Source organism: Pseudomyrmex gracilis, unplaced genomic scaffold (assembly GCF_002006095.1).
Source record: "Pseudomyrmex gracilis isolate BER0280 unplaced genomic scaffold, ASM200609v1 scaffold_26, whole genome shotgun sequence".
In the NCBI taxonomy this organism is placed as follows: domain Eukaryota; kingdom Metazoa; phylum Arthropoda; class Insecta; order Hymenoptera; family Formicidae; genus Pseudomyrmex; species Pseudomyrmex gracilis.
In genome coordinates, this window is record NW_018020610.1 from 315,345 (window position 1) to 340,182 (window position 24,838).

The 24,838-nt window shown below is 42.8% G+C and overlaps 1 protein-coding gene across 4 annotated transcripts in view; it reads left to right on the forward strand.

The window, feature by feature from the left end:
* The window catches only part of LOC109852274 (epidermal growth factor receptor), a 118,270-nt gene that overhangs the window by 53,348 nt on the left and 40,084 nt on the right, over positions 1–24,838 (forward strand). For 2 of the 4 annotated variants that reach the window (XM_020423291.1, XM_020423292.1), the window contains exon 1: positions 14,112–15,124. The exons of the other annotated variants lie outside the window; for them this stretch is intronic. The gene's annotated coding sequence lies outside the window, so the exon portion shown is untranslated. Of the gene's footprint in view, positions 1–14,111; positions 15,125–24,838 lie in introns of those variants that run through there. 4 annotated transcript variants of the gene reach the window in all.

The following is a 24,838-nucleotide window of genomic DNA, read 5'->3' on the forward strand; positions in this document are numbered from 1 at the left end:
GTGGGTCTTTGTGACCCACGTTCAACTCTTCCAGAATGACACTGTAAGAATTTTGTTTTGTCAAGAACATAATAAGAGAAAAGGGAATGCTGTATTTTTACAGTTTTATTATACAACTACAACGTGTAATTTCTTTCGCGAGATCGAAAGGATCGTAAAACAAACTAAATGCAATGGTGACACATAATTAAGCAAGTTAAAAAAAAAGAGAGAGCGAGAGAGATCACGTAACAAGCAGCGCGCATTGTAATTACATTTGACAAAAACAAAAAAATTCATTCGTTCATATTTTCTTATACTTTCTTACATAGTCCGCGATCGAGACGTGAGTATTAAGAGTCTCGCGTTTCATTATTTTCTCGCGCAACCTTTTCATAACAAACGATAAATAAAGAGCGAGGGATAAGACGAGCAACACGCAGGGCTGGCGCGATCTCTCATCGCTCTTGTACACAATTTGCAATTTTAATGCCTGGTCAGAGATCCCTACGCACGCTCCGCGCGAGCGGCTAAAGGTACCTTCGATGTGTAAAGATACGTAACTCGATAGGATAATAACGTCGACTGATGCAGTCATGCAAATCAGCATTCAAAAGACACCGGATCCCGTGCTACAAATCTTGCGACGATTGGACAGCACGCGCGCCTCCTCGCGCTGTCTCGATTACGAACATAATAAAGTAACTTACATAAATTGTGATAAAAATAAAATAAAAAAAAGAAGATTATGTATATTATATATAATATTCTATATCTATATATAATATTATATATATTATACCAGCATATATACACATATATATACCGTAATCTCGTAACCAAGATCAGTGACCTCACCTCACGTGACCAAGGTCAGTGACCTTACCGTAACATATATATATATATATATATATATATATATATATAATACATATGAAACAATATAAGGTATAATATTATAAATATATAATAAATTATATATATATATATATTATATAATATTATATATAATATTAGTTTATATATATTATACATATTTAAAGATTAACTTCGTGTTTTTCTTTTTTATTTCCACGAACACACAAAAGTGGAAAAGTACAGTTTTACATATTACATTTATCTCTAAGAGAAAATATCGGAAATTGAAGATGAAGAACGCACAATTGCACCAAAACAATTTGTCTTAGTTCGGAAAGTTTCTCTCTGTTACTTAGCCGTGACAAAGGTATAAAACGGAGCACACACTGAGCAGTTTAAGTTACAAATTCTACGAAATGTACGAGTGACCTAATATCGCGCTCACATGGGTCTCATATGTCGCTCGTGCCACGGTAGATTGCACACGCTTTGCGTACGTAAACTTTTTACCGCTTTTACACTCATAGATTATCATTAGCAAGCTAAACAAGCAGTGAAGACACTTTATATGAGACAATAACAACGAAACATCTCACGAGATGAGAAACGTCCGACACATTGTCCGTTCTACCGCCTTAAAATTTCGAATGCGCGAAGCTCTTCATCGGACAACTTGTCATTTTTCTCACGGCAGACGTATAATTACATTACAATATACGCAATCTATCTCTTCGGTCAACGTCAACGGGATATGTTAACGTATCTCAAAGGAGATACGTTTATTCATTCGGTTAATATCGTTCCCGGCCAATTTGTCGCACATACACCCTCCGTGTTTACGAAAGAGAGAAGCTTATATAATATTTGAACACGTGACTCGGCTTGTATGCAACTGGGGTCCGAGAGTCACCGCGGACAGGCATGGTTAAGCGATCACGGTATATTTGTTTTTTTCCATCTGGCACGGCGAATAGAGAAAAAGAGAGAAAGAATGAGAGAAAAAAAGAGAGAAGTATGCATGTGTATAAGCTATAAACGCGTACGTACGTACACATATAGTGGACGAGTCGCGCCGTTGCAGCCATTTTCTCGCTCATGACGCGACATCACCGTTGGAGATCGGGACTTGTACCGCAGGCTTCGATACTGTTACGCCACGACCTGTGTAAAGTAGTCGGTATTATTCCTATACGTACGACAGTAGTTGGCCTATGTTGACATTCCGTGAGGTTACGGTCGGTTCTCGCTTGCGTGCATATATTTTTCGAATTCCTCTACGCGTTGAGTACCGCTTATCCAACTTTTTTTTTCGACATGTCCCGCCGCGGTAGTAATTTGTTTAGCTTTGAGTCAGTAATGATTTATCTTACGCGTTGTAATGTACGCGTAAAATAAATCATTCTTTTGACAAATGTGCTTGAATAATATCAAATTGCAACGAATCTCGTTGAAATTTTTGTGCGAAGCAACGGCGTTCGCGTTTACTTCGAGTGTTAAGCTAGTTTTGAGAAAAGATTGCGCGTAAAATTCCACATTCGCTCAGTCGCGCTCGAGCCGAGTATTTGCCGGGATTTGTTTATAGTATATTCGGTTTACAAACGTTCGGAGGCGTGTAAACGAAGCAATTGCAAACGGGAGCAAACTCACGCTATCGGGAAGGAACAACGATTTGCAATATTTGACGTGAACATATGGTTAAATATATATACATATATATGTATATATATATATATATATATATATGTATATTGATAACGTTCGCGATATAAAATGGTCAACACGAGAACTGCGACTGGCGCAGCGCTCGATACGAATGCAATAACCGTCGCAGATAATCGAATTGCACGCAGTTATGTTATCGCCAGGTATACTACAGCATTATTCCGACATCTATGTGCGACGTAGATCCTTACACACCTTGTGCACACGTGATGTTTATTTTGCTTCACAGTCATATAGGAAAAATATGTAATATCACTACAAATATACGTCATTTAACAGTGTTTTGCGGTTTTCAAATGACACTTCTCTGTTATCATATTTTAAATATGTAACAGACACAGTTACGTATGGTAGAAAACAATATTGTTAGAAAAACATTGTAGGACATTAAGAGATACTTTATATATATGTTAGCGTCAAAACCCGAAGTCGGGCAGTTCTAGGATTGACTGGTCAATTCCCGAAAAATCTAACCTAACCCTAACCTAACCCTAACCTTTTTTCGGGAATTGACCAGTCAATCCTAGAACTGCCCGGACTTCGGGTTTTGACGCTAACATATACATACAGTTTCCATATATAATTGATGTACGTGATTCTATATAATAATTCTATATATATTTTTTATTTAATTGATATATATATATATATATATATATATATATATATGTATATATATTTTTGTATCTTTATATCTCTAATGTTTGCATTGCACAATAATCTTAAGTCCGATTATAAGTCACAGACATCAGTCAAATATATGAGGTTCGCGCGATATCGTTCAATGAGCGGCCGAAATAAATAATCGCGTCGTGATCGGTTTGTACTTAAGTGACAAGTCGGTCGGAATCGCGTCTGTGATCAAACTAACTCCGTCGTCATGTTATCTTGGCGACGCATTTTATCGTGATCAAATATTGATGCGTATATGATGAACATATCGAGTCGAACTGTCAAACATTTTCCACTTTTTTTTATCTCTCTGTAAAAATTACACGCTCGTGAATTGTAGCATGAGGGATTTCGTGCGCCATTGTCAATCTGGCCGCGAAAAACGCGTAAAGAAGTGTGTTTTCCGCAAAGTTTTTCATACGCAAGAAGAAGACAATTAAAAAAATTCAAAACTTCAAAACTAAAGTTCTGAAAAATTCAAAATCGACTTCTGCTATTCACAAATTTAGTGCAGCAGCTTTCAAGCAAGTGAGATAGCGATTTTAAGAGAATTTTCTTTGCAAACGGATTTCTTAGAAGAATTTCCTGGTAACGCGCGCCTCCATGACCAGCTTCTGCAACTCACTCGTCCTTCCACTCCGAGATAGCGCGTGCGAGATATTCGTTTCATGAACTGCGACGACGATGAAGTCGCTTACAAGCTAACTGTAGTAGGTACGTATAGTCTCGCGAGGGAGAAAACGACGATGAGAGGAAAGAAATGCCGCAAGAATGATTGAGAGGATGTATGTTCGCGTAATCGCGTGTACACGGTCGCGCACGAACGTATATATCGGGTGATCTAAGATCGCAATAAAGCGCTCCTTTTGTACATAGTAATCAAGAGCTTAAGTCCGGCGAGCGATTGTGCGGTGAGCGCATGAAATAAGATTTATTAAGGCTGGTGGATTAGACCATACATTGTAGTTTGTGCCGCTTGAGACTGATAAATATCGCACAAGGTGCCTCACAGCAATGTAGGAAATCATTAACATCCTCCGACAGCGATTCTTCTCTTGACACAAATTTCAAGGATTTCAAGATTCCTATATTTTGTTTTTTTTTTTTTAAGTACTAAATTACTAGTTAAGTATTAGCAAATTACTAGTCTTCCAAGATTTATTCACAGCATATCAAAGTACATCGATTTCCGATAAACACATTTCTCTTCTTCAGCGGAAATTCAAAATGCAAAATATTTGCTTCGCGCACTTGGAATTCTGCGAGTACCTCACGCGGTATTTTACGCATCTGGAGGAGAGAGAAGGGAGGAAAGAGTGCAGGAGAGTAATGCGCGATACCTGACTCTGTACGACGTACGCGAGGCGATCGTTACCTTGATCACCCTGTATATGCGACGTGCTTTACGCGGTGGATATACGGCGAGCAACCGGCGATAAGGCGCGGCTAAACCCGCCCAATCAGCTATGTTTCACGGTGCTCGCGACATTACCACTTTATATCGGCTATCGTTCTCCATATATATTTGCCGGTTCCACGTGCGTGCACGCCGCGCGTACACATTCTTACGTACGTTGCGCGCGTGTGGGTACGCGAGCGCGCGCGCAACACTTTCGCCCGGAATACGTGCGCACGGGTGTGTAAAACGTAAACACCGGGGGGACCTGATATCGGTGCACGGCGTGCCCCTGCTTTATGGTGTCGCTGATTCCGTTCCGAGAGGTCGAGCTTTACGAGTCAGGAATTTTATTCTCGTCGCGGTGCCCCGCGACGATTATTGTCGTCGAACGCGATCGTATTGTTGCGTGTACGAATCGCACGGAAGACGATAGTCGCGAGCGCGTATGAGCAACTATAAATCGAGAGTGGCGATCGGTCTGGTCGTACATACGTTTCATATGCGCCACACAAATATCGCTTTCGATACTTATTCTCTTCTGAAATTTTAAATAGAAACCTGGTCCTAGTTATTTATCTTCTCAACGTGTTTAAGTTTGTAAGAAGACAGTGACACAATACACATAGTCATTAACTTATACAATAATCGTACAATTGATAGCGAACAAAGAACGTAGCGCATAGAGCGCAATCTATTCTTAGACGTTTTACATGAGTTTTCCTTGTAATAGTTGCAAGCGATAAATCTCGTTCGACATTTTTGTTAGACACATCGGGCCGGTACATATATCGGGTACACATTTGTCAGTCTCATTAAAGTTCGAATTCCAATTTCGCAACCCTCTCTCGTCGTTTACCCCGCGTTCCCTGCCGCTCCATTAACGGTTCGAGACGTAGAACGGGTGTATGTTGAAATCTCGCGCGCGGTGAGAATGAGTGCCACATGTGACGGGGACAATTGTAAAATGGCTATTGCCTAATCCGACACGTTCCCCGGTCGATTGTACGCCTATGTAGGGGCCACAAGATCGAGCCCCGTGTGGGCGATCTCGGCTAGACACCGCTCGGCTAGGCACCTCTCGCGCGCGAGTTGAGTCAGCGATTCCTGACATAATAGCGATCCTCGTCGATTCCACGAGTCTCCCTACCGTATCCGTCAACGCGGTAGCAGAACACCGTTAACTCTGTTTGCAACGCGGCAGCGGCGACAAGATTCACGTGGCCGTGACATAAGGAAGATACTTCTGTGTGATGGAAATTATACTTCACACGTATCCACTAAAACTGGCGCGGAGCCAGTCCGTGAACTGAATTCAAGATTCGAAGTCCAGATTTTCAAATCAAATGAATTTTTTCTTTTATTAAATTAATATACACATGTGTATATTAATACACACTGTATGTCAAATTTATACACTTCTAAGTTATATAATTTAAAAAAAATATATACACAAAAACGGTATAGAAATAAGATAGAAGTAAACATAATAAATATAAGATTAATAAAAAGTCAAGTGATTAATATTGAATAAATCACAAACGCGAGGTTATTAATTAAAAAACTTCCGCAATTTGCTGAAAAAAATTTACGCAATTAACAACGTTTTACCTTCCGGTGAAACATAATCCATCTATTATCAATCGGTCGGAATTCTTCGTTCTCGTGCATTATGCACGGTGCAGTAAACCGCGCGAGCACGCGATAGAATTACTTAGAGCCGATTAGAAAAATTCATACCCGCGCAGGCGACTGGAAGACTCTGCAGAACTTCAGTGATTCGTCGGCATGCACAATGGCCGAGCGCATAACGATCGAGAATGTCGGAGCCAAGTTGGCGGATCATCCGTGGCACTCGTACAATTCGCGGCGTGGGAATGCAATCGGCAATTCGAAATGTCGATATATAGCGACGATATATTGGCGCTCCAATGCGACTCGATAATTCGCTCGACGCTTCTTCCAGGTGGAAAGGTCATAGACGAGCGACTTATGACATTTAGTCGATCTTGTTCTTTTTCTCAAAATGGCGCGTAATTTGTAACAAGAAATTTCGCTTTGTCTAAAAAATTAATTTTACATTTCTAATTTATACATATAAAAAAAACTAATTATACATATAAACTAATTATACATGTAAAATAGATTATATTAAAAATATGGTAAGCGTCAGAACTCGTAAGAAAACCTACTTTGTGAGAAGATAATTTCGGAGAACGCAGTTCTCGTGAATTTTGACCGTGCTGTATCCCGGGACCAGCGCGCGAAGATAATCTGCGAGGTCGGACTTCTCGGTATCTTTGCACTCCGGTGAGCTCGGTAAAGAGCCCCGCGGTGTCTCGAGAAAAAGAGAGAAAGAAATAAAGAGAGAGAGAGAACAAGATGCCGGGAGTTCCCGCGCGATTTATTCGCGCCCTCTTTACGAAATTCCCAGAGATAAGAACCACGAGGTATCAAGACACGTACCACACGTGCGGATGAACGACGCGCCAGGGAAGTAATCTGCGAATGCATACGCGCACGTTGCGAGTGCGTGCGTGCACGCATGGCGGAGAGAGCCATACGCACCGCGGGCGCAGATAAGGACAGAAGTGGCGGCAATTACCGATGGCACGAGAGAGACGGCCATATTCATCATCCGAGGTCATTTGAATACCGAGAGAAGAACGAGACGAGACGATAAGAGAAGGCGAGCGGGAGGTAAGAGAGAAGGTGGGAGAGAACCGTAGGCTCTCTCTCCGAGAAGGTAGAAACGAGACGGAGTAATATATACGAAGCGAGAGAAGGAAGATTCCTTCTACACACATACGAGTTGTCCGGCATCGAGCAAGACTCGAGGGAACAGAGAGAGAAAGGTAATGCATCGGTCCGGCCGAGACGCAAGAGCGAAGGGAAGGAAGAGGGAAGAAACCGGTTACAGAAGAAGTAAACACGCGAAGGTGATGTTACCCTCCCGTTCCTCTCTTCGTCACTACAAAAGTGCCGAGAGTCTTCGAGTATCTGGACTGTGACGTTCCTGAAAAGTCAGCTGCTGCGACCGGCCAGAACATGGCGGACGCGGTGTGGCACGCGCGATCTAAGCGCTACACGCATCACGGGGTTGTTCACCTGTCCCGATGCTCGACGGTGTCGAGAGTTTTCAAAGAGGTCCAAAATAGAGAAGACATAAAATTAATAGATGATTAAATGTGTTTAGACAAATTGGTTTACTAGTTTTAAAACTAATATAGGCAGTATAAACAAACGTTGAGCAAGCAAGTTACTCTTTTTGGAAATTTTAGAATCTCACCTATAAAGTGAGCTCTTGTATTTATCGTGAAGGTCTGTTTTTGCGCCTTTAATCAGGTTAAATCTCTGCACGCGGGAGTAATTAATTCGTGAAAAAGAACTGCCATGAAATCGCAATTCCGCCGATTGGATATGCCACCTTGTTGATAGTGACGAATAAAAGTTACCGTTTCGCGGCTGAACGGGACGATTCTGCTGACAGACCGCGGTGATTGCGTCTCGACTATTGTCCGGACTAATGCCCAAAAAATTTCGGGACCCGATTCGCTTTTTCGACGTAGCACGTCGATCGAAAGTAGTCTCCCTCGCTGACTTTTAAAGCCGCGCGGGTTTCGCAGCAAAAAGCCACTCCTCGTGATGCCGTGTCGTATGTCCGAGCATGTGTCGAGAAATTGGCTTGATGTCGCGCAAAAAAAAAAAGAAGATCGATAGCGAGGAAGCGGTTTCGCCAACCTTTCGCGAGCAAGATAACGTTAAATGCCTCCTTAAATTTCTCCTTATTTTATTTTGAGGAATAGTTTACACACGTACGTGCGGCGACAACAACTTTGAATCACTTTTACTTTTAACAAACACTATATTTGCGTTGCTGGTGAACATTAAGTAACACGAATTTTTTAAAGAAGAGAATCCCTTTTTTCACAACTCACTAACTTTTAATGAAGCAATCTTATCCTAGATTTCGTTATTAATGAAATCTTATGAGCATGTGATACATGTTTGTACGAAGCGACTTCGCCAGAGAAGTTAACATCGACGCGCGAATACATTTCGAAATGTGCTGTTACTGATTTCAGAAGAAGCAATCTCGAAATCTGCCGGCTGGAATAAGCCAGGCGCCATCGACTTACTTATTTCAAGTTAACAAGAAACTTTTCGCGATAATGTCGAGGTCTTTCGCGCGGAACACAAATGTTCTCTTGTAACTTCTTGTAAAATGCGCATCGCGGCCGTAAAATAGCGCACATTCTTAAGCGCGCACGCTTCTGATACTCGGACTTACGAGCGTGTAAATTCAGTGCCAATTAAGCGTTCATTGATCTTCTCTCTCTCTCTTTCTGTCTCTGTTTGTCGATTTATTAGGTGCGATATCGGGATCTCTCGATATGGAAAACGCCTCTCGGCCCTGACCATAAATAGAGTCTCTCGACAAATATTGACTCTACAGAAATCGCAAAACACTCATTAGGGTCCTTTATTCAGATAAGAAAAATACGTTTCTCTTTTAAGGATGTTTTTCAAGGCACCTTGCGCCGGTCGTGCTTTGTGAAAATAGGCGCCGATGAGCTTCGATGTTTACGTATCGTTTTCTTTCCGCAAATATTGGTCATTCGTGGGACGTGTCGTAGGAGGCGACGCACGTCGATAGAAGGGAGACAACCGGAAAGATTCCCGCAAGGTTCCATGCTATTAACTATTCCACTGGCTATCTGGGTATTAGAAGACACATTGAACCGTGTTTTTCTTTCTCAGCTTCCTTCTTTTTCCTCTCGATCGCGTGCAGAAACTTGCTGCGCGTATATTGCATCAAAGAGATATTAATCAATTATTGTGTATATTTGAAGCAGGTCTTTTATTTATTTATTTTTTTTTTATTATTTTTAAAATAAACTCAAATATTTGTTAAACTCGCACGAAGAATAAGTAAAACTTAACAGACATGTTTTTGAGAATGACAATTATTAAATTTGTTTGTTTCTTCTATTTAAATATTTGAGATTTCTAAAAATTTCTAAAAACGCGAGTTACATCTCGATCTTTGAAAATAAAATTGATATTTCGTAAAAAGAAAATTCCTCTTCTTCTTCTTCCATAATGTATGTTATCTTCACGTTCGTAACTTCACGGCGAACAATGTCCGCTGCCGACTTCGCGAAGTACTGCAGACAAAGGGTGTTTGTAGCCGTCGAGTGAAGAACAAGAAGACTAGTAGTGACGCGGAAAGAAGCAGAGGCATGGAGAGGCGAGCGGGCATAAGAAAGACGAGAAGAAGGCAATGCATCGCGTTATCCTCGCGGCGCATCGTTTGCACGAATCTGCAGCCAGGTCGACGGTTATTCAGTCGTAAGCCTGCAATTCATGGATGTATATGTGTGCGAGAGATTCATTATTTCAGAAGCCTCACGCAAAGAAAAAGTGGAGAGGGGAAACGACTCGCCTCCCTTTTTTCCCATCCAGATCTTGATGTTCAAATGGACCCCAAAACTTGAAAATGTCTCTTATCTCCGGGATTATTATCAGTGAGTTCTCGGAAGAAAGGTTCGAAATTTCAGACGGAATTTCGATCCGGGATCGCAACAAGATTTACGAGTATTCGATACTCCGAAATTATGTAATCGTTTGAAAACGTTGATACCGAGTACATCTCCAAAAATGTGCGAGTATCTTCTGTCTCTGCATTAGTAACGCAGTAAGATGTTGTCTCATAAATTCCTGAGAGGTTTTGCATATCGTTCTAAGAACGATATAGCACGAACCCCACGTTCCCCATAGTGGTACAAGAACTTTTTTCGAACTTGCGGTGCCCCGCAGGTAGCGGCGCCACTGCTCTCTGAACCGGTATTCTCTTCTGGGCAGTATTTTAGTCGCTCTATGCCCATGGTGTGCCCAGCGCACCTAAGTCCTTTGAAGGGGAGGGGAGTTACCTGCATCAACAGCGGGAGAGCCGCGGTGCGAGATGCCTTGAGGGCACTTTTGCCACTCTACGTGTTCTCGTGCCACGGCTCTCGTGGCTCAACAATGGATCAGCATAAGAGATACACCGCGGACTGGATCCATAAGGATCGCGAGTATAAGCTCTATCTGCCGCTCTTGAAACAAAGCGCCGATCGATACGCTCCTTGATTCGTTTCCCCTGTTTGGTCGCGCCTAAAGAGTCACGATCTTGTGCGGATATTGTAAAGTTGAGAAAAAATGAGATTTAAATATTTATTATATATATATATATATATATATATATATATGTATATAATTTACTATTAAGTATTTATTATATATATATTTTTTTTATTTAACAATTAGAATTTTAATTATAAGTTTGTTTACGTCTAAATTATTTGAAGTTCTAAATAACAGTGTCACTTTTATCTGATTCACGCACGACGTGAAATTCTTCGCGGTTGTAATAGGAATGTGAGGTTCCAGCACTCCTGCGTTGAATGCGCACTTTACTTTGCGAAATAATACCGTGGCCGGTTCATAAATCGCACATCGAAGCGTGAACCGAAGATACGAACCCAAGTCTATTTTATTTGACGTTCGAACGATCGGCGCACAAATATATAATTCTTTTGCCGCAAGAAAACATTTTTTCGAAATCTTCCCGAAGCGATTTTCACAGCAGGGAACACTCAAAAATTCTATTAATTTCAACTTTCGGTTCTTTTCTATACAAAGAAAGACCGACTTTTTCAGTAACTAAAAAAAGACTTCTTCGTTTCGAGCTATCGTTTTCATGTTTTGTTAAGCTTGTTAGCAAGGCAGGTATCTTTTTAAGAAGGTTTAAGCTATAACCTCACAAGGACAGTGGACCTGAAAACAACAGTATTATTATGATGATTTTGACTATTGAGTTCTTATGTAATTATAAACAAATTTATTTGTACATTAATTATGATGTAATTTTCGCGTGTATATTTGCAGTCAAACTTTCAATTTTTTTTATAAGCGAAATCTATTTTTATAACATTCTCTCTCTCTCTCTCTCGCAAATCACGTTATTTAGTAATTTTAGTAAAAAAATACCTACTTTTAATTTTTCAATATCTCGTTTCCATCGCATTGCACCACGCGCGATTCTTGCGACGTAGCACGGAGACGCGCACGAGTGTTTAATCAACCAGGTAAAGCTTCAACAGAAATGCCGCGACATCGTTAAACAGTGAGCAAAGTGATTCCTCGAAAGGGTTTCGTCGTAAAAAGACGTAACGTGTGGAAGAGCGAGAAGGCATCGGTTATAAACGGAAGAATGCGTAATCGCGACGAAGATGGACCGCGTGACAAAATGGAAGATGATAAAATGACTACTTACCGAAATAAGAAGAGACATAATATTTTTATTTGTGTTTTTATAATAAAAATAACAGCATTTTCTTCCTATTTCCTAGTTTAGAAAATAGCTAAGAAACATAGAGATTTTTTACACATGTATAATCTTTTTACTACACTTCTTACAGAGCTACTACACTTCTAAATAAATTCTAACTGTATCTTCTCACCGATTGTAGCGGTAGAGAGCTACTACACTTTGAACCATGGTGCTTAGCTAGTGGGATCATTGGGAAATCTTCTAAAAAAAAAAAATTTACCTTCTTTTGACCACCAAAAATCGTAAAGTCATTGTTCGTAGATTGTTGGCAGAGCCAACGTTTTGGCAAAAAAATGCGGTCGGCAACTATTAAACAGTGTCGTGCGGGGGATATAAACGAGCCACTCAAGGGAACAATGGCAGTGTCTCGTCGGCAAGGCGCCAAGGGTGCAATGCCAACGAGATGGCTGTTCTCTCTCTTGCACCCATAGCATTACAAAGCTATCGAAAGGGTCCACGGTCAGGCACCTGCTGGAAATCAGCATCCCTTACAGTGGATCAAATTGGGATCGGACCTCTGGATTGATCTCTCGCACACAGAGTTAAATTTACACGATTGTGTGTTGCCCGTCGTTCATTATTTACACACAAGAGAGATAATTTTGAAAGATACATTAAAGAGAATATGCATTAAAAATATTTTGTGAGAAGGTTTTCTTCGAGTATCAAATTTTTGCGTTATCTATTTTTATGTTGTTAAAAAATGCGCGTAGTTCAATGATACGAATTCGAAAAAAAACGCACACTCCTGCAAGAAGAAGTTATCCTTAACATTTGTTGAGAATATAATTTTCGACGCGTTTTTGTGTGTAAAAAAAAAACTTTACACGAGGCGTTTGAGAGAATCGATAAATGCATCGCACAGGTTTTGTTCTTTTGTGGAATATCTCGGTGAGAGCGTACTTATGATAAAACAAGCGTGCACATCGTGCAAAGGGCAAACGGTCGTCGTATTCTTCGTGCCGCTGCAATTTTTGAACTGCAGCAACGAGAGAGTTTCTTCCTCGAAGCAACTCCTCGAGAATGGATCCTTCTTGGAAACCGAACACGATGCATTTTCACGCCTGTCTAACGTGGCTTTTACGTAACTCGATTATACAGATTCCTGCCAGTCCGCCTCTCGCGGTATTCGATTAGATACACCGCAGCTATGGTCGCTTGTAACTCACTTCGTTCAGAACTTATTTTTGTCTTAATTATTATTGTTGCTCGCGAACGCTTCAATATTATGTGAAAGCAACGGCAGTTTATTTCAATATTCGCACATTGTGTCCATTTTGTTTTCAAAACTCGATCAAAACGCATTGCTTATTCACGTATATAATTTTTTTTTGTCAAGCAATTATTGATTTCATTATTTCGCTACAATATTGCATTGTGATATGTTTTTAATGAATGAAAAATAATTAATGATACGATTTATCCTATCCTTGATCTGTACAGAACTTCTCCGATTGAACTTAACCTGAAGCCGCTTACCAGCAAATTAAACACTTCTTTCGCGGAAGCCAACATTCGCACCTTCAACCCTCCGTTTCTCTTCTCGTATCTTCTCAGGCAGAACATATGTTTTTTTTTTTTTTTTTTCTGGTCCAGATGCATCGCACGCAACCCCTCAGGTGGATCTACGAGAAGGGTCTTGTGTGCGCGGCATCTCGCACGAATGTATCCTACACCTACTACGGCGAGTCAGAAGCTCCGGCGATGCGCTTCGGTGTGCGTACGTGTGTGTATATATCTGCGCTTTGTACCTGGCTAGAAGAGAGCAAAGTAGGGGAAACCGAGCGTTTCTCTACGAGGTAAGACGAAGAAGCGACGGTGGAGGTGCGAGAAGGACGATGGTGGGAAACTGGACGAAGGCGAAGGTGCGGGGAAGTTAGGTAGTTGTCTTCTGCTCTGCGGCGTTCTAGGGGGACAACGTAGTGGGGGGCAAGGGGACCAAGGAAGCCCCCGACTGCGGCGAAGGTGCTCGGGCCGAGTCGATGATGATGACGACGGCGGTGGTGGGCACTGATGGTGGTAGTGGTGGTACTCTCTAAGGTGGAAAGGGAGAAAGAGAGGACGAGGCGCAGGAGACGCGAAGAGAGAGTCCTGCCCGGCGTGGACCTGTGTGTCGTTGCATGGCCGACCTGGAGACTCGCTCTCCGCAAGGTGAGACGCGCGGACCGAGAAGAGGAGGTCTCGAAGGATCGGCAGGAATTTTCGTGAAAGACCGACTCTTCCTCTTTCGCATGTCCGTGATCGCGCGCGCCTGTGTGCTCTTCTTGCCGTCTGTCTTTCTTCGTTTTTCGGTTTTTTCACTCTCCCTCTTATTTTTTATCTCGCTCTTGTTTTTCCGCGATGACTCTAATTTTTCTTCGCGTGTGAACGAAGGAAATCGAGTGAGTGATCCGTGTTTTCTGTCGCGAGAAAATATTCCTGTGACTCTCGACGTGTAAGAGACCCGCTTGGTCAGTGTCCCAGATTGGTTGGTGGACATTGACAGATATCGTCAATCAGTGAGAAACAAATTGCTCCCGCTTGGACACAGTTTCAATCGCGTGGTGCTTTTATACGCGGGAGATTGCGAAGAGAGACGTGGTGAGACTTTCGAAAAAACAAATCTCAACCGACATCTTCGTGGCAGCGATGTAAGAGCGCAAAATGTGACGCCCGACACGTTCGACAGTGATAAAGTGTGCTCACGCGTGCAGCTTCTCTTATCGAGCGTTCGCGACTGATCTCGGTTTCATCTGCAGCGCGCGTGTTTGTCAGCAAGAGTCCGCTACGCTCATATGAAATCAAAACGCCTGATAACTGCGTTCGCTCGTTTCGAGTTTTGCGAGATCAATTGGACTTGCTGTCAGTAAACTTTTCGAACCGGTACGACTTTCGAGGATAAACACAGTGCATCGCGTTTTCTCAGTGACATTAAGTCGGCCATAAAAATTCGAATAGCTTCGGTGCACGTGAGTGTAAACATATATAAATCACCCAGACTCGAAAGACTCATGACGATAGTAAAATTTAGTTGAAGTTTCTTTTCGAATTTCTGTCAAAACAGTGCAATCTCGCTGTTCGGAGGATTTCGTTCAGGATTTACGTACTTCGCGGAGTCACATGGGAATGTCGTCGCGTTTGAGGTGAGTAAAGGATCAAGTTCACGTGGATTTGCGTGGAACTCCGCGTTGTCACATCTGCCATCTTTGCGCGCCAAATTCGATAAACGTTTCGAGCACGTAAATGTGATGATTTCGGTATGACAACTATCGTGACATCGGTTTACGACACTTGGCGTGAGTTTATCTTGCGCACATATTTACTATAAACGATAAGATTTTTTTTCTGTGAACATGAAAATACATGTATATTTAACTGAAGAGCAACTCTCTCTTATCGGGGATATTTTTATCACGAGTGATTTTATTAGTTCGATTTATCTTTTTTTGCGTTTTTAGAGTTTTCAATTAACGTCGCCACGTGTTTTCCAGGAATGTGAAAAGTCTCGTAAGCGGACTGTACACGCCTATCTTTTTTGCGACTACATCTGTCATCGGACAGTCATTTGTTTTCGAAAGTACACGCAAAATTACTCCGGTTTTTCTCGACAAGTTCGCTCGGCGAAAGTTCCTGAAGAAACTCCAATAAGCGGATAAGCTGCAACCGTCTCTGTTTCAACACATTGACGCTTCTTGCGAGAGATATTTTTGATAGACAACATCGCACACTTTTGCGCATCTCGAGCTCTCTATCTCTAATGACAGTTGCGTTCATTCCTCGAGATGAAGTTACTTTCGCTTGTTCGGATGTGTAAAAATATAAAAAAATAGTTTTTCTAATTTTGTTGACAATATCTTTTACTTCGTATTACACGATATTTGTATATTTCTAGTTAAGTTATCGAAAGAGTACAAATACGTGCTAAGATAAAACTTATTTGTAGACATAAGGAATATATACACGATAAAAAAAGATATTATTATTCCACCTTGTATAATGTGTTTTTTTCACAATCTAAAGATTAGATGACTGATAATATTGATATACAATAATAACTACAATAATAGCACCGAACAGTTTTGTAATGTGATACTCTATACGAAACGCTAAATTATCAAAGTATTACACAACGGAGTTTGCGAAAAATTAAATAAAATTTGTAATTCTCGCGCGCGGATGGAAAATGTACAGATTTTCCTTCAATTGACTGGTTCTTAGTACTCAATTACCGGAGAATTTCTTCTGAGAGAGAGTAATTGAAGCAGTGTTCTTGAGAGCGTAGTCATTCGTAGATACGTAACTCAGATCTCTCTCTCTCTCTCTTCGTCACTTTTGAAAATGAAAGTTCGCGCGGGGCCTGCGAGCACGAGGAGAGGTACGGGTCTGGAATTTCTTCCTCGGGCCTCCCGGGGCCCACTGCGGCCTAACGTTTGCAGGATCGTTAGTATTTGCCGGAGACTTGAACGCCGAGCTAAGAAGCTTGCGTTGGCGGCAGACGCCCGTTTGGAAAACATCGACTAGCGAGCATGTGACATCTGCTGGCGGACTATTAGGTATCTTTCAAGCCTCTAGGTCCTCTTCTCCTTCTCTTTCTCTTCTCCTTTTTCTCTCTCTTGTACGAAAGCAGACTTTTCTTTTTTTTTTCTCTCCTGACGCGCGCTTTCCAGCTGATCGGCATCAAAAGCCGGCTCGTCGCGCTGATTTGAGCAACGCATTTTTCACGGTCTCTCCAACAAATTCTTTAGGTTGTACTTGGGCTGAGAATCATTTGAAAAGTGCGCTGTAGGAGATTAAAATGCACAACAAAGAAAAACGTGTGTACGTTTTTTTTGTTTTTTTTGTTTTTTTTTAAATGTGAAAAGTATGTTTTTTTCGTGAAATATGGCAATCCTGAAATAACAATTTAATTTTTTTCTTAGAAGAAAGTATTCTAAATTGTACCCCCCGTAGATATTGACAGTTACATTTTAAGTGATGGATTAACCAACTTATTCCAGTCGAGCAGAACTGCGACAATTACATTGCGCAACGTTTATTATAACAACTACGTCTTCTAGTTTGTCGCGTATTATGACGGGGAACGTTGTACGCCACTTTTGGGATGTTGTCTTTATGGTTACGTGTGTGTACATATTGACACGCTGGTTTAAGAGCCCAGCCAAAACCCGCTTGGCGTTCCTACGCGCGCGCGACTCACTCAAAAAATGTATTCCAACTCGCAGTAGAGAAACTCGCGCCTTCTTTAAAACAGAGAGTAGCATAAATTCCTGTGAGAGAGCTGGCTGCCTGTTTTGGAAGTATAAAAAGGGGCGCTGTGAATGTCATTGGAATAGCATCAAAATCTCATTAAAATAAAATCGAAAATCACGCAAGAGATTAGTACAAACATGATTTTCGTTTCAGAAAAAGAAACGAGATTATGTCACAATCTTAACGTCGAAATTAATCCTCCTTGAAAATTGTTGAAATAACACGACGGGATACAAAGTACGTTTTTTGATTGCTATAAGAAAAAAAATACCATCACGATGTCACGATCGCAATTACAACATGAACTTATTAAATTGTTCGTGACGTTTTCTTTTAAAGAACACACAGACTTGTTGATCAGATCGATGACGCAGGTGCATAAATAACTTACGTAAGATCTTCGCACGCTCTTCTGCTTCTGATGATGCTCTATCATTCTTATTTATCGTTTTACGGTTGCAAGGTGATGATTATCGACAGCAACAAAAGAGGTTTTCGCAGACTTTACGAATGAGAACAATTTGCGGCGATGATAAATAACACAGCGCGTAAACAACTTCCAACCATACCGAGCTCCGCGCAATTTGTCACCACGACCCGTATCGAACAAATATCAACCGTAAGCGCAAAATACTACCGCGTGCACACGAACGCCCAATTCACTTTAAATATCGCGTTTTACATCTCAATGACACGTGACACGCTCTGTAATGAGCGCCCTCGGGCGACGCGATAAAAAATTTCGCAATTGATTTTATGCGCCGATCAATTGAAGAATTTGAATCGCGATCGAGTGAAGAAAAGCTGCGGCTGATACTTATCAGCGTAACACAAAGTGCAACGCGATTTCATTAACATTCGGTGTAAGATTGATTATTTTTAACTCAATAAATTTCGAAAGTCATGCAAACTTGTCGGATACGAGAAAAATTTGATCATGATAGTTTTGTATTGCTCTCTCGTAGCGATACAATACGTTTGGACAAAGTCGAGAGCGTGGCTTTTGGAGCATCCCTGAATGGCCTTGCGAATGCGCGACCGTGAATTCTTCCTCATGAGGAGCTCTTTAAGGGCAGACCCTTATAACCCATCTTAGTTAGAGGGTATTGACGCCGGACCCGTGTTTTTTCTGAACTGCCCACCTGCTCCGATGCAGCTCCGAGGAAAAAAAAATAATACACGAAATGTGTGCTGACGTTTACAACACACAAGCGAATACAATGCACGCGCACTCGATATAAAGCTAGGAATTCCCTGTCACACAAAAGTTTTTGATTTTATATTACATTGTACGTCATCGCAGAGCTGCGACTTTTTAAATTTATCGACTTGTTTCTATTATTGATAAGAATTTCTGTGTAATTATACCATAATGTGGTTTTTTAAACACTATATCATATCAAGTTTTATATTTACCGACTAGTGACACACACACAAAAACTTTGCCCGCGTTTGCTTCAAAAACAAGTAGATTTCACGAATGACGTAACAAGGATTTTTGTAGCTATTGCATTATTACACGGTCGCATAGAAAGCGTAAGCAGTGAAGTGTACGATAAGTAAGTCAAACACACACATACGGTCACCAAACCTTTTATTTCAAACAACAAAAGTCAAAAAGCAGTTTTTTCAATTAACATTAATTAACCCCTTGCCTCGCGATTTAATTTGTGATCGCGCGTAGTCGTCGACAAAGTCGTTTGGGACCGACAGCAATCTGGTCATACACGCTCGATCTTCCTTTGCTCGATCGCGTGCTAAAGCTAACGGGGTACCGTAATAAGAAGCTACATTAATTTTTTTTATAAAACACAAATTGTGATTAAGAAACTGAGAATAGCTTCGTATCACAAAGTCTCGATATTATGAAGCAAGGTGTTAAACGTGATTTTATGCTTGCAAAATAGCGCGTTGCAACATACCGCGAACGATTGCTATCCTAAAAACGTCGTCGATAATTTCTCGGCTTGACGAAGAAGCGCAGATTCATGTTCGCAGGTGTTACTAATAACGCAATTAGTCGCGGTGATTGTTTATTTTTTTCTTTTTTTTTTTAATATGAGCCATTTATAAATGTCGCGTATCTCTGCGCTTCGCGCTGTGTTCCGCGGAAGGTAGCAAAGAAAACGCTCGTTCGTGAAAGGCGCAGTGTTGGCCAATATATCGATAATCATCTGCCTGTAATAGATGGCTCGTCCCGGCTTAGATAGTGCCCGCGCAAGACGTTGAACTATTCAGCCGCTATACAGAGCCGCAGCATCCAACAAAGAGGGGAAGAGTAAGAGCGCTGTGATTCACATACATAACCACTTCGCTTGCGCGAGGTAAAATCTCGAGAAACGCTCGATGCCTCGACGGTAATTACAATCCCGATGCGATGCCTCCGGTATGCGCTGCTGTACGGAACGGCACATACATACCGGCTTCTCTTCAAGGACGTGAAATGAAAACGCCATTCGAGCTATTTTTATCAGCGGATTTAGTGAATTCTCTGTGACTCTTCGATTGTTCGACTACAGATCAATTTCGAAGAGAGAAAGAGAGCGGTGGTAATTGGCGCGAGAGATTCTGCAACGGAGTTCTTTTATCTCCCGTCGCGTAATATCGTCGAATAACAAGAGCTACATCGTTAAAAAAAAAAAATAGTCCATTTTACTCGAATGACTTTTTACATCAGGCAACGGTATTAGTACCGATAGGAGTCAATTTTACCGCGGATTGCGAAATGTTTCTTTTTTAAAGAGTGTGTTGAACCCCACTAATACTCGCTATTAGTATTACTAATGTAACGCTCATTGCGCCGGAACCGTATAATTTAGCGGAGCGCGAATTCGCTACAATTGCATAATATAAACCGTAATCAGCGCGATAAGCACACGTCTCTGTCCTTTTTGCAATTCGTCGAATCATCGTCGCGTAGTAATGTAGCACACGATCATTAACGCGCGTACACGCTTTTCACGTTCTCGAGAAGGGGAGAGATGATTACAGGAATCATACTCCATTTGCGGCTACGTGATAGCGTATTTCGTATGTCGTTAAGACAAACACCGGGTGACAAGAGCCGCTCGATTGTTATCATTGTCGACGATCGTGATTATCCGTTATTTTCGACGACGTATCGCGTATGTAACAACAGACGTGTGCGCGCGTATAATCGCACGTCTCTATAATAGTCTCGATAGACGTGGTCGATTGCACATCTCTCAGAAGATGCTGGAAGGATCCGAGGGAGAAAGGCGAGAAAACTGACGTCACCGTCAGGAATGAGGTTAAACCCGATGCTTGAAGTCACCGGCTAAATCGCGCGTCGCTACGGAGCGGGATACAAACTCGCGGCGCGGGATAACGAGAGATCCTGAGGAAAGGATTTTGCGTGAGAGATCCTATAAAATTTCTTCGCGAGCGTTCCGGGATTTTCCACGCGCGCACACACATACGAACGAAGATCGTAAGTACGCGATTGCATCACGAACAACTCGCGGTCTCTCGATCTTCTGCTTCTCGCGCGCTCCTGCACGCTCGATCGCCGTTTTCCCCTTTCGCTCTATCTTCTCGAGATCGCGATACATCGAGGATTTCGTAAATTATTAACTTCTACCTCTCGCGAACGCCGCTCTTTCTTGTCGGGAGATATTTATCGGCTGTTCGCGGCGCGCTACGCAATGCGATAAGAAAATTTTCAACCGATTGTTCGACGATCGCTCGCCCGATAACTGCGTACATGATTTCCATAATTCACAACTACAGAGTTAATAAATATAGATTGTAAACTTTTTTTGCAAATAACCCTTATTCAGCGATCCAAGAGGACAAATCACTCACGTTCGCGATTCGATCGCAGACACAAATTCCTGGACTTAACCAACATCGCGACGAGGAGCAACGATTATTGAGCTCGTCTCTCGAGCTTCGTTCTCTCGCGCCCTGAAAACTGGAGCTACCTCTTTTGCAATCGCCGTCGGTTTCTCCCGACGTTGCTATCTCAATGTGGCATCCGTGGCAGCCTTTGTCTTTCAGTCGGGGCACGACTTCGGAGCGGCGTAATATGCGCGGACCCTCGAAGAAGACCCCGGGTCGGTAGGCACTATTCACCAATACGAGTTTAGCGGCGTGGTATCCCGGGGTATACGATACGTCCGACACGAGTTTCTCAGCCGGAGCTCCGCTCTATCTGCGAGGGATCTCCGGTCGTAAGGACGAGCTCGTGCTGACCTCGAGGGCTGGAGATTACGAGGGCTCGGCCGCGCACGGCTAGAATTCAACCTCTGCCGAGACACGCACTCGGGTGTGTGTATATATATATATATATAAAACACACCGCGCGCGTATTTCCACCTTGAGCGGATTGCTGTTGTAGACACGCATCCCGAGAGGGCAACCGACTGCAACCGTGGAATTCCAGGATCGCATTATTCTTCTCCGTGTCTTTTTCCGCGAAGCGCGAGAGACAAAGAAACGCGTCATTGGCGTTTCTCTCCTTGGTGTCCGCGAGGTTTTCTTGCTCGTTCGATGATTGACGGGAACGCGAAGGATTTTTCGCGATTCGCTGTCTTTTCGCCTATCACGTTGTGAAATACATCGTGTGTGTATCGTTCGACGGAGTGATCAAAAGAAATCGCCCTTTGAATTATAATCGCCCGTGTGCGAAAGAAGAAAAAAATGTGCATTAAATTCGCGCTTGCGGTAAAAAATAAAAAAAAAGAATCTTCCTCTGATCAATGAAATCTGCACTTTTCAGTTCCGCAAGAGAGTTTAACGCTCGACAACAACCTTGCATTTGCGTTTTCTGCGATACTTACAACGCGGTATCGGGAATACACGCGATTTCGTGAGACGATCGGCCCATGGCCAATCATCTTTCCGAGGGATTGATTTCTTTCTCGTGCACCTGTCGAAGCTCCTCCTCGGAGATCCTTCGCTCTTTTTCCCCGCGATCGTGCGCGCTGCGCGCGCGCGCGCACACACGCACGCACACACACACACGCGCGCGCGCGCACGTGTGTATGCGCGCGTATCACGTGGGCCGCGCGAAATGAAAGGCGAACCGAAAGGCCGGCGGGTAGGTAGATATATGCCCGCCTAGAAAATTATCCAGGCATTGATCGGTCTACAATTATGTTCGATTATGCCGCGATGGTTTTTACAATCGCATCGTGAGCTTCGGGCCTACGTGCCAGATTCCGTCTAGTTCGTACGTACGAATAAGGCGAGGAATAAAGTGAAGGAGAGGAGACCGGAGCGCGAGCTCTCCCCTTCTGTTCGGCGGGTGGAGAAAAGAAGGCGCGAAGTAAATATATACATATATATACGCGCGTATGCCACACTTTCGATGAACGCACGAGATTTCCGCGCGAACGACCGGTTATCGATCAATGATTTCGAGTGACATTAATGGTGTCGTTCAGCCCATTCGTTGCAATTATTTCCATGCGGCGGTGAATACATTAGCGCGGATATTACTTAACGTTATAGGGTTTACATCATCGACTCGTGCGGCTCGTGGATAATAATTACCCGGTCTTAATGAAAGTGTTATACACATGGCGATCGCCTTCGAGAAAACCAATGCGCGCGAGTGAACGTAGCTATGCAGCTCGGATTTGTTGAGAACAATCGCGTGTTATAAATTCGCCTCGTTACGAGAGAAACTCGTGTTTGACGAGGAAGAAACACGTTTTTCGCTCCGCTCTTTCGTTTTAACATTCCTTCGAAGCTTTTATTCGTGCCATTTCGCGTTACAGATTTGGCACACACGGGGCGCCCCATTAACGTAAATACGTTCCTGCAAAACCAGTTCGCGTTCTGGATGCTTAAAAGCCGAACGATTGATCGTCAACGTAAACGCCGGCAAAACGGTCGCTTACATCAGCACGCGCTGCTGTGTCGCACCGAGAGTGAACTCCTTTAAGACGCGGACTAGGCTGTAGATGGCCAATCAAGGCAACGCGTGCTGTTCAATGGTCCCAGCAAATATATCCTTATGGCGGCACGTGGACGTTAGCGCGTATAAATTAACGGTGTTCTAACGTAATAAAATAATTTCATGGAAAACTACTTTTTTTTTTTTTTTTTATTAGCAATATGAGGAAATACACAACATTACACATTAATGAAATGCCGCGCGTGTTATTATTTTATCGCGGTTAATGTTCATTTCTTTAAAAATTCAACGGTTTTACATATCCATTTGTGTCATCATCTTATCGAGAAATCAATCGAGACCTAATTATTTACATTAGAGCTGAAAGTTTTCCCGCTAAGAAAAAGTGTTTGTGAGCCTTCAACAAACAGTTACTGTATTTACTCAGTTGTGCGCGCCTTCGCGGACACAATAGCAATATCTCGTATGCAAACCGAACCCGGACGAGTACTTGACGATATGTGTTCGCGCTCCGCGCGATACTCCCGTACCACGACGAATGCGCGCACACATGCGATTTCGCGCGCGAGTTACGCGCTCCGGTTCTCTTCGAGCGTGTTCGCCTGTCGTCTACACGGTGTCCAGATATGGCAGTCGGACTGTCGTCTATCCTGCCTCGAGCCGAGAGTCCTTGACGCCCACCCTGTGTACACGGTGTGTCTCGCGCGACGTGTGTCCCACGACGCCACGAAGATCCCCCAACCACCGCAGTCGTGAGGACATCCTGCGTGCGCGCGTTCATTGTACGCGGGAGAAGTCCTCGCGGCGCCTTGCATAATTGAGCGAGGCTTTTCACCCTCCGCCAGCCTGTCTCCCCGACAGACCGCGCTGGACCTTATTGTGTCCGGGTTTTTCGTCTTCCCGACTTGAGAGACACAGCCGGTGGGAGCGAAGGTCGTCGGCTCGCACCGGAAGTAACGGGTGCTCCTGCACTCGGCTGTATCGATCGGTCGTCTGCGATTGACTGGACACATTCACGAGAGGGGTTGAGAGTCGCAGAGAGGTCGTGTACTGATGTTCGACATTGACTGTATTTACAATCAGTAAATCTCTTGCGTTGCGAAATTTTTTATTACGACAAAAATTATTGACATTGTAGAGATTTTACAGGAACGAGTGTTTTGCAACTTGAGGAGAAATGTTGTAATTGAAATTTTTAACATTAAGTTCGAGTTTAATTGCATAAAAACGTTTAGCAAATATAATTACAATTTAGAGATGTTTATATTTATTCAGGAAAATGTTTTTGCGACATGTGTACATTGATGTCTCAACAAGAAGTTGAAAAAAAAAAAAAGAAACATTATCGTCGGTCTCGGCGATCGGCGTCTCTAAATGAGCGCGCTTGATGAAGACGGCTGCGCGGAATCAAGTCGTCTTAATTACCGCGCTCGATCGTTCCAGCAGGCGCGAAGTTCGATCGATTCCGGGGAAACGCGCGGAATCCGTCGGTTTCTCGAAAGCTGGACGGCGTTTAGGAGGAGGACCGCCGATTTCTTGCCGGTCGGCTGTATCTCCGCGACGTGTCCGTCTGCACCTTTCTCTCCCGTCTCTTCGTCTTCTCTTCTTCCTGCCTGTTTTCCGCCGCTCCACGTCGCTCGGTATGTTAATGTCATTCTTCCGAAACCCCTTCCTTCCCAGTCTCCGATTCGAGCTACTAGCCCGGCCAGGTTTTTCGTGTCGG